The sequence below is a fragment of the Anas acuta genome, chromosome 1 (genome assembly GCF_963932015.1).
Source record: "Anas acuta chromosome 1, bAnaAcu1.1, whole genome shotgun sequence".
In the NCBI taxonomy this organism is placed as follows: Eukaryota; Metazoa; Chordata; class Aves; order Anseriformes; family Anatidae; genus Anas; species Anas acuta.
The window spans coordinates 200,154,477-200,162,772 of record NC_088979.1 but is presented as its reverse complement, the minus strand read 5'-3'; positions in this window follow the sequence as shown (position 1 = coordinate 200,162,772).

Below are 8,296 nucleotides of genomic sequence, written 5' to 3'. Positions count from 1 at the left end.
GCTCCCTGGCAGGTTTGCACTAGTTCGAAGCATATCTAACATGGCAATTGAGAGGTTTGTTGGGTTCACATGCAGCGCAGAAAGCAATTTTACTTTCATACTTGATGTTCTTGTGCACATCTGACCAGAGTAGCCAAGTGCACAAGTTGTAATCTTTCCAAAAGCAGTAGGTTGATATCAAAGACTTTGCAGTGAAGCAAGGAATTGTGGCAGTACTTCAAGGAACAGGTTTGCAATTAACTGTTAAATACAGATTGAAGGAATGCCCTGCTTGGTTGCTGCAGGCTTTCCTTGCATGCCAGAGATGACTGAATCTAAAGCACAGAGCATAGCAAGATGATAACCTGTTAGCAGGGGGAAAAATACAGGGAGAATTACTGAGTAGTTGATAACATGCTGGCTGGTTAATGGTTTCAAAATATTGCACAACATAACAAATCAGACCCTCTGAATTACAATTCTTCTGGCCAAAAAAAAAAAAAAAAAAAAAAAAGGAAGTAAAATAACCAAATCATATTGTGTATATGATGTTTCTTAAAAAAAAAAAAAAAAGTAAAAAATCAAAGGATGTTAGAAATTGCTCAGCCTACACACTCTTTCTGCCATGGAATGACAATACAGATGACAGTGTATGCAACTTGGAAAACAGAACAAAACACTTTGCTGCAAAACTAGAGTAAACTGAGATTGTTTTTATACTTGGCAATGTAATCTACGGTCTATTGTGCTCAGTGGTTCTAATTTTAGGATGAGAGATATGGAACAGACTATTTTGATTCTGTTTTCTGTCTGGGGTTTTATTACACTTTTTTTTTTTTTTTAATTATTTTTTATTTTCAGTGTGAGCTCCTATTTGGACTGCAAGCTCCATTGTGCAAGGAATGTCTTAGGTGTATAACACCTCTTAGTATAGTCAAACACCGATTTCCATTTGATGTGACTACTGTATAGAAGGCCAACATATATGATATGGACCAAGTGGAACTGGGCTTCCAAGGCTTTGCTTCTCTAGAAAAAAGAGAGAAAACCTCAAGTGACTTTTTTTTTAAATTTATTCCCACAGTGATAGTTCTGCTTATATCAATACCTCTGTCCTTACTGCTTTTCCTTATTAATTTTTACAGTGTGACCTGTGCTTCTATGAACTCTTTCAGTAAGTGAGTGTCTGCTTCTTTTTTAATTATATACCCCTGTGGATAAGAATTGCTTTTAATGAGAATAATCATCACAGTTTGGGAAGGGCTTTGAGATTTTTATAATGTCATTCTTTTGTAATATCAACGTATCATTGGGTAAGGAGAAACCTGGAATATGAACATTGAAACCAAGAGCTAAATACAAGAGCAAAAACATTACCTTAAGGACTGCTTCTTTTAGACATTAGACATGATCAAACTCTTGTATTTCTGCAGCTAGACACTCCTGAGGGTCATAGAGTCATACAGTGTATGAACAAATATCTTATTTGTATTATTGAAAGAAAACCCTGGATGCATTAAGAATCACACAGAAATAGGGCTTGAAATAAGAGTTTGTTCCTGTAGATGTTACTCTCCAGACTAAAACCAGCTTTGAAGAGGGCCAATGATTTGTGAAAGATCTTGAAAAACAATTTTATCATCAGCATGGTTTGCAAAGAGTTGCTCAACATGTATCAGGTTTTGACATCAAGTCGTCAATGGTTTTCATTTGCTAAGCAAATAGTGTTCCTGTGTGATTTATGACTTGGCATGAACCTGAAAATCAGCACTGAAAAAAAATAGGAAAATTTTATAGCAAAAAGTTATGGTCATTTCTCTACTTTCAGTACTCGATAATAGCACAAAGTGCAGAAGGCAAGACTAGGTGACTTTCATCTGAATTATCTTATGATCATAAAACAAATTGTTTATTGCTATAAAGGACTGCCTGTTTTGACATTGTCTGAGCTACCACTCAGCCTTACCTGAAAAATTAAGTCAAATTTGAATCAATTCCTTCAAAGATCAGACCCCAGTACCCCGGCATTCATATCTCAGGAAGCTAACTGATTTTATTTATTTACTTTTTTTTCCCAGAAGTGGAAAAAAAGTACCCTTTGAGACAAATACCTCCCATTTATATCTGAATGACAGGTTTTGTGTCATTGTTATAACAAGCAATCTGCCCCTGCATTGTTCTGCAAAGATCAGGGTTTAGTCTCTCATCCCAGTTTTGTAATGTCTATTCAGTCTCCAAGTTCTTAACCCAAGAGGTGCATACCAATATCAATAAGTAGCACTCACAGTCACTCTCTGTGTTCAAAACTAAATATTTTCTACATAACTAAATGTCAGGAGTTGCTGATTCTTGGAGTGAGAGCCCACGTAAAGAAATTTATTAAGTGAATGACTCAGATTAGATCACACCTCATGCTCGTGCCTTCTGTGGAAATACTTAGTCACAATTATTAAGAGTTTTCAATAAGTTTTACTTGAAACCTCTGTCTTTTTTTTTTGTTTGTTTTTAATTGTCATTTAAAAAAATGTTGATATTTGCACAAATAAAATGCTCTTCAAACATTAAAAACTTTTATTTTGTTTGATCAGAGAAGTCAGACTACTCAATCAAGGTAATTCAGGGAATTCAATGGAAATTTCTAACAGCTACATTCAGGGGCTATTGGTTTCCCACTCTGCTGTCTATCAGTTCAAACGCTTACATATTTCTAAGGATCCAAACTTCAAAACTGCTTTACATACTTGAGTGGAAGTGCAAATATTCCAAGTGGAGCTGAGATCTGCTCATGAAGGAAATGATTAACACAAAGCTTTCATTTATATTTTGCATGAAGAAGCACTACAGGACTGTCTCCTTTTCTGTTCAAATAAGAATAATAACTTTGTATTGGTTAGAACAGCCTTTGGGCTATACTGTCAAAACATGGGAGCCTGGAAGAAGGTAGAGAAAGAAAATCTGAAAGGAGATCCAATGGAATCAAAAAAAATGAAAAGAAAAGTTTAATACATGTTTGTAGTCCTCTGCCAGATTAAAGTAACTGTGTCAGGACCTGTGGTAAAATCATTTTGCTAGACTTGCTGTGTGCATGCAGAAGAAATTGTAATCAATTCTGTAATCCAGAATTGGTTTTATTTCTTGACCTCTCTCTCTCTCTCTCTCTCTCTCTCTCTCTCTCTCCCCTATGTTGTTGATCACACACACATACAAAGTCTTGGTAGATTTCTGACAATAAAAGACGCAAAGGTAAATGAACTCACGTTTTCTCATTAGACAGGATAAGTCTGCAGCATTTTTCCTTTCAAAATTGATTTTTTCCCCTCCGTATTTATTGCAAATGTAAGAATTCTTCACTCTTTTTTTTTGCATGCAAGTAAAAAAAAAAGGCAGAGACCGACCTTTTATATGCTGGGTGAACTACAAGTGTGGAGAAGTCTTAAAAATATAACCCCATCTCTGATCTAGGAAAGTCTGACCTTGAGCTCTGCTGGAAATGCAGCTTGTCAGGTAGTGTGTTGCCTACATGTCAGTAAATGAGAAGATCAACAAAAGCTCTGTCTGCAGGGTCCTATGGTCTATCACCCTGATCAGATGCAACCTCAGTATAGGTGTGCTGGGAGGCAGCAGAGTACATGACCTACGCTGAGCCCTTCATGGAGGATGTTGTGAAGCACTTGACCTTCTCAGGCCAGCAGTTTCACCTTTGCCTATCAGCAGATCACAAATGCTGTGAGATGCTTTACCAAAGTAGTACAAGAAAAGTAGTAACAAATGCTAAAAAAAAAAAAAAAAAAAAAGAGTAGTTAAAAAAAAAAAGTAGACCAAAATTCTCCAGAAAGCCTTTTACAACCTATTATGGTCAGGCAACCAGTGTTGTTAGCACGGTAGTCTTGGGGGAAAGGCACTATCACTAGAAATTCCAAACTGTAACATACATAGCTAAATTGATGTAAGGCTATCAGATTAAAATGTATAACCTATGTATTATTTTTCTCTCTTTACACACACACACACACACACATATATGACCAAAAATAATGAATGTCAGTAGTTTCTCTGACCAGCGTTCTTTAACAATTTAACTACAAAGTTGTCCAGGGGCTACAGAGAAGAAATCCTTGCCTAAATGCCTATGCAACGTGTCTGCCTTTTATAGAGTTTGAAAACAGTTTAGTCAAAAGTTAGTCTGAGATAAATGGGATGCTGGAGTTTTAGATCATGTTCCCAATCACTTGTTAACTGCAGCCAGTCACTGAATTGTCATGTTCCGGAGATTGCTTTCACATTCTTGTGAATTAGTGTAGCATGTGTCAGCATTCCTTAAGAGGTATCATTCAGCTCAGAATCTTTCAGCCTGTTATGAGCTCTGTCCTCCTCCTCTGGAAAGAAATTCAGTAGATGTAATAACATTTCTTCAGTGAAGCCATCAATCATAATAGTGCCATAGTCTCTTACCAGTAGAAATGGGGAGAGTATTGATTAGATGTTACTCTTTTTTGAAAACTTTCTAGAAGACAATGAGTAAATATATATAAAGACTAGAAATTACTCCAGAGTACATAGTTTGATCTGTTCTTAAATCCATTATTTTTTTTTTCTCAGTCCAGAGGTATATGGATTCATTGTGTTGGTCATCTTAAATCAGGTCCCACAAAGAGTGAAGGGTGAGATGCATGGCACATAGCTTTAAATATCAGTAGTTTTTGCATCCACAGCTGAGTTACTGTCTCTCAGCTGCTGTTGTTACCAAGTGAAGAAAAAAAAAGTAACAGTGAGGAATAATTTTTCATATCCTGACATAGCTGCAAAAATAAATCAGATGAATCACAGCACAAATAAATCCATTGCTTACTAATGGAGTTTAAGAAATCTAGTTCAGATGTAGAAGTCTACATTAAAGATGCTCAATCGAGGTATAATCTTCATTTTACATGAGGAAAAATGCTTCCACCTCCCTAAATTCTTTCAAGTTACCAAGTGAGTCACTTCTTGAGAAGGGACCTAACTGCAAGTAGTTGTAAGAAAAGACTTTCCTGTCCTTTGGAAGCAGAGTGATTAGACTGTGCAGAGAGATAGAGAGGGGAGGAAAAGGGGCTGGAGCGAAACAGAAAGGAAGAACAAACCAGGCAGAAACTATTTCTGCAGACTCATAATTAGATCACTCTGGAAAAAGGTGGGACTTGTGATAGCTTCTCTGTGCTTGCTGGATGGTTTCTGCTTTCAACCAAATGATCATCAGTGCAAAATGCCATAGATGACATTGGAAAGAGACCTCAAAACAAGATTGGCATGTTCCTTCCAAGTGAATGCTGTAAGCCCTGCAGTAAGATCATAATTTTTCTGCCAGCTTGACCTCTCTGCTGCTAAATTTGTACAATGTCAGGAGGAAGTGTAGAATATTCCTCTGCTAAATATCTTCTGGCCCTGACACTACAGACAAATATCCTGGGAGGAACAGCATGAAGCAAATTAGGAAATGAACACTTAAATTTTCCAGTGCTTAAACAAATGATGTAGCCTAAAGGTTTTTATATAAATGCCAGGGTAAGTCCAGCAGTCACAAAGTGGTAGTCATCAGCCTTCTTTCAGGGCTTTCAAGCCTGTTGATTCATGTAAGGAATGCTCTGATGATGCTTGCCAAGCTGACCTCTTCATGAGACCTAGGCAGAGGAGCAACTTGTAGACTGTGAAGCTGTCTAGACACAAACTAGTATGGTTCTACCAAGTCTTGCCAGAAAAGCAGTTCTGAGCATGTGTAGTATTAAGTACCCAAGTGACTTAATGAAAAAGAGGTGAGGTGAGGCTGGGTGACCTCAAGGATTAGGAAGAAAAATTTAGGATCACAGTTTGGAATTTGGGAACACAAATTCCTTTCAGTCACTTTGCATGATTTATTGAATGCAGAGAGACACAAGTCTCTGAACTGTCTCTGACATCAGTGGGAACAGCCTTATCTGAACTCTGCAATTTTTAAAAACTCAAACCTTTGTAATTAGGCAAAACAGATATAGGAATAATTTTTCCTTCTTGCAGCAGAACCCAAGATAAAAGAGATAATCTGACAGGAAGCAACAAGAGGCCCCATGTTTGTTTTGAAACTGGCTGATGGCCAGGAAGAGATGGCACAGAGGAACCCCAATGGACTTCAACTCAAAAACTGCCAGGAGACCTGTCCACCACACTTGCATGTGAAGTCTTAGTGTAATCTATTACCACACATGCAAGGTTTGAAGGTTTTTATCTGGCAAAGAATCAGCTTTAGTTTGCATCTGCCTTTGGGCAACAATAATCTGTTCTATCCTTCTCATAAGAAGTGGGTCCTACTGCTGTTCCAAATGCATGTAGACTTTTTGAGAAATAGAAAGGATGAAATGTCTTGAAAAGGGCTTAGAGTAGGTACTGGCTGTCAGTAAACCTATTTAAGGAGATGTTGGCCTCTTAAAGAAGACATTTTTCACCTTCACCTTACAATAATCTCAACTCACCTTCCCAATGAAGGGGAAAAATCCACAGCCCAACATCACAGTGCCATGAAGGAGTAAATGCAGGGTAAATGGAATTTTCAACTTCTAGGTTTAAAGTTCACTTATATTTCTTGCATACACTAAGTTGCAGGAGCTTTTTTTTTGTTTCCCACATGTTTCTAATTGCAGTGAAAGGGACTGTGACTGAGATCCAGACCTGATGGACTGTGAACGAGAGCATGAGTGTGAGGAAAGAGAAGAAAAACTCACAGCAGCTGCCAAGAGAGAGCTGGGGGCTGAGATCTGTCGGAATTAGATAGTCTCCCAAAAGGTGAGGGGCATGGTTTCTGTGTTGAACCAATTTATTCCAACAGAGGAAAAAAGTTCACCTCTAAAGAAATGGGAACTGTTATTTTGAAGCTTTGAAAAAAACTCTTTCATACACTGCTGGGCAAGCTGGACCTGGTGCATGGTTGGCAGCTGGGAAGACATGTCTGTGCCTAGACACAAGGGGCATCAGAACTTTAGAATTTGTTCCTCTTTCCACAATGGGGCTTCAGCGTCTTTCACAGAAGGGAAAGAATTTTAAAGAATGATAGTTGCATGCATGGAAAACAAACAAACAAACAAACAAACAAAGAGAGAAAGAGAGAAAAAAAGAGAGAGAGAAAAGAGGTAAGATGACCACACAAAAAATCACTTTAATGAAATTTTCTGAAGCTGAAAGTGTCTGTTTTCTCAAACTGATGTCCTTTAAAAATATTCTGGGGTGGGAAAGAGGGAAAGAGTGTGTGTGTGGGGAGAGAGTTATAATCTTAGTGTTGCAATAAATCATATAACAGGTCTTTCAACCTGGCCCTTCAGTATTTGCATATTAGGCTTAAAAGAAAAATACCCTAACAGATGTAATAAATTACACCAACCAGAACATATAATTGTTAATGCCTCTGAAATACCATGAAAAAGGCATATGACACAATGTTCTCTATACAATGCACTTAGCATTCACTGTAAGGAGGTTTCATATTTTCTAATGGAAGTTTGACATCTGGGCTCCTATAATTTTTGATTTTTTTCATGGTTTTAAGGAGATGAAAGATGAAGAATAGTCATCTAAGAAGAAAGGAAGGAAGGAAGATAAGAAGGAAGGAAAGAAGAGGAAAAAGAAAGAAACCTGTGATTATAATGAAATCACATGGCTCTAACAAGAGGTATTTTTTGAAAATGTCAAAATTAGAAAATTAAAATTATCAGACACTGGCAATTCATATGATAAAATCTATGTTCTTTTCTGTTGACCAGAGTTGTTAGTGCTTTTATAGAAAAAGATGAAGTTTTAATAAGAGTGAAATAAAATTGTAAACAAGTGTAACATTTAATATATAATAAAAATTCCTATTTCAAACTCTAGGAAGTAAAGCACTGGTAATATAAATACTTTTTTTTTTTTTTTTTTTTTTTTTTTTTTTTTTTTTTTACAGTAAGACTTTTGTTTAACTCTGTTGCTCTATTGTAGCTTTTTCCTAACAAAGTAAAATTCAATCTTCCATCATAAAAGTATCTTAGTGTTTATAAAGCATCTGGAAAGGAGTTTCACTTCTCCATTTAAAATGTTAAAGCACAAGTGGGACGAGGAGAAAACATGGCAAAAGATGTTTGATGAGTCTTAGGTATCCATCATTACTGAGTCCTAGTTTTGCAGCAGAGAGATTTTTACCACCTAATTTAAGATGCTAAACACAGAATAACCCAATTAAACACAAAGAAACTTCTTCTGGCCAGATCAGTTTTTGGATTTGTGTACTATTCTGTACTGTACAACTGTTTAAGGAGTCCTGCAGTACAGTGGTAAGGTG